Raw genomic sequence first — 2,844 nt, forward strand, 5'->3', positions numbered from 1 at the left:
CAGAGGGGGCTCAGCCAACCACTGCTCGGCTGATCTGACTTCATTCTGGGGTGGAATGGGTTGTCACCGGCCTTGCATTTTCAAGCAGATGTCGTACACGTGTTGTAGTCGCCCCATGGGACTGTGGTATCACAGCTGTGGCGTAAGGCTCCATCAGCTCGGCTTCTGCCTGTACCTGCTCGAAGGTGGGAGTCTCAGATACGCGCTGTGCTTTCGTGTGCCGTCCAGGGAAGCGCTGTGCAGTCAGGTCATCCTACATCTATAGGGTGTTATTGCCCTGTGGCAGCAGCCATAGGAAAGCTGTTTGCAGTTTGGCTTCCCACAGTTTAGGAAGAGTGTTGATAAGTTGGATAAGGCTCAGGGAAGACCCATAAAATGTAATTAAGGATTTGGAAAACATGCTCTGGAGTGATATATTCAGGGAATGTTTCTCGGTATTAAGAGGAAGTTCAACACTAGCTTCATCCTAGCCTCTAAGAACGTGAATGGGAACAGACAGTCAGTGGTACAGGGACCTTCAGGCTCTCAGGCAAGGCAGTGACTGGGCAAGGCGGCACTAGCAAAGTCTAACTCTAAAAATGTTGCATGTCCTTCAGCGTGCAGGTAGTGAATCACTGGAACCCTCCTCATGTGGCCATTTTTAAACCTAGAGTGGACATTTTATCTAAAAATCCTGATTAGATGACCATTGTGGTCTCTTCTGAATTTATAGCCAAATCTAACACTTCATGAAGAGCTTTAACTTCCTTGTTAGTACCTGAATAAATGCCCAGGGTGAAGTTCATTGACAACCTCAGCCTCTTTTCTGTGTGCTTTTTGGGTGGTTGGCCCCAGGTGCATACACATACGGCAGGGATGCCACATGAGCTCAGTACAGACAGGTTCAGCCTGAGGAGCTGAGCTTCGCCGATCCAGTCTGTGGCTATCCTGCATCTGTTTCTGTTCCCTCGATTTGCCATTCCTGTGGGAAGTAACATATCTACGCAGGGAGTCGTTGCAGGAAGGAGGTCTCCGAGGAAGTGCCAGTAACAAGAACTCGGCTGCCTGTAACCCTGTCGTAAACACCTACTGGTGGCAGCACGTGTTGCAGATCACTGCCCTCATTTCCATCATCCAGCACTCGGGGAAGGAGTCGAGAGCTGGCCGTATGAAAGAGCATGTGTGCAGTGTACGAGCTGGCTGCTTGGCTTGAAATCTTCACCAAGGGGCTCATTCATTTGGGCTGGTGCTTTTTTTTTTTTATGATTGTCTATTGGACTTGAGTGCGATTTGAGCTTGCCACCAAAAGGCGCAGCAGCTCCTAGCCACTGCCACCATGGTCCATTTGCAAATGCTTGGCAGACATTTCGAGAGCAATTGCAGTTCCTGCTGTCTGCTATCCAGAAGGGAAAATGGGACATGAGAGGCAGGTGGGAGGCCTGTTGGAGGGTCCCAGGCCAGTTAGCCGATGCGGGGAGCGGGGCTGTGCACAGAAGGGAGGAGGTGACTCTGCCTTGGGCTGTCTCCTTGCAAAGCATCTCCTCCCAGAGCTGCTTTTGATGATGAGTGCCCATCTCAGACTGGCTGGCGCACTGGATTATCTGTCTTGGATTTAGCGCATCCTACCCATCTGAAACATAAGGAATGGTTTTTCTCCTGTCATCCCAGAGCGGGGGACGCTCACTGCCTGTCTGGCTGCTCCCTGCAGCAGGCGTCAGACATTAGCAGCCATTCGACAGGGGCCACTGCTGTGAGCCAAAAGAGTTTGCAAGGAAGAGAGAAAGGGTGGAGGAGAGATGGGGAGAAAGGGAAATGAGAGAGACGTGCACGCTTCAAGTAACTAGACCCAAACTAGTCTGGCAGCCCCATCCCTAGAAACCAAGGCTTTGAAATGAGAAATGTTTTTCGTATCTTAAATCTCAAGTACAAACAATAAAAACCAGCCTAGACTGTGTTCTTTGAAGAGAAAGTACGAGTGACCTGAACAGTGGTTATCAGCAGCGTCATTAAGATAAACCCTTAACATGATTTAAAGCATCCGAAACTGAAGGCAGCACTTTCAGATACTAACAAAATGGTCTGACATTGGGGATGAAAATCAATAGTAATCTGATGTCACTAAAAATACTCAAAAGTGTCCCATGGCTGATGGAGGTGAGATTAGTGTAAATATTTGTATTCTAATCAGTGGCACGCGAGGGCTGGAGGCGGCCTTTCTGTCTATTTAATTAATGGAGTGGCTTTTTAAAAGGATCCTAATCATATGTGATTGTATCTGCTTATCAACATTTTTGCTAATTAGATGATATGGAGGCAGTCACTCTGCTAATTCCCTCATCCAAACAGCATATCCTGCACAGATAAAGTACAGTCTCTTTTTAATAAGAAACAATCATGAGACAGACTAACCTTAATGGTGCTTATTATCCGAGGATCTTTGGGATTTTCTCTTCTACCCACCCCCTCCTTCCTTTTCCTCCAGTCGCTGCTTCAGTATGCCAGATGGATGCGGATGTGGCGGTCCCTGTCCCCCCGTGCTCCAGGCACTGCCATGTCCCCCTCTTCCCTCCCAGCCAGGCGTCGGGCTGGCGTCAGGCTGCAGGGGCAGGGGTGGTGAGCAGGTGGGGATGGGGAACAGAACAATGGGCACCCAGGGGCGAAACGCCCCAAGATTTTGGTACCTGGACCGCTGGTGACCCCACGTTTGTGGCCCCCATCACTGATCTTGCTCCTGACACCTTAAAATATCCTGGTCCAGAAAGGAGAGAGTATCTCAGAGATGTGGATATTTTCCTCTATTATTGTTGCTGTTGCTGTTATAGTTTCTCCTGTTTTAAAAGGGAATGGGGATGAAGGGAGGTCTCC

The sequence above is a fragment of the Anser cygnoides genome, chromosome 10 (genome assembly GCF_040182565.1).
Source record: "Anser cygnoides isolate HZ-2024a breed goose chromosome 10, Taihu_goose_T2T_genome, whole genome shotgun sequence".
In the NCBI taxonomy this organism is placed as follows: Eukaryota; Metazoa; Chordata; class Aves; order Anseriformes; family Anatidae; genus Anser; species Anser cygnoides.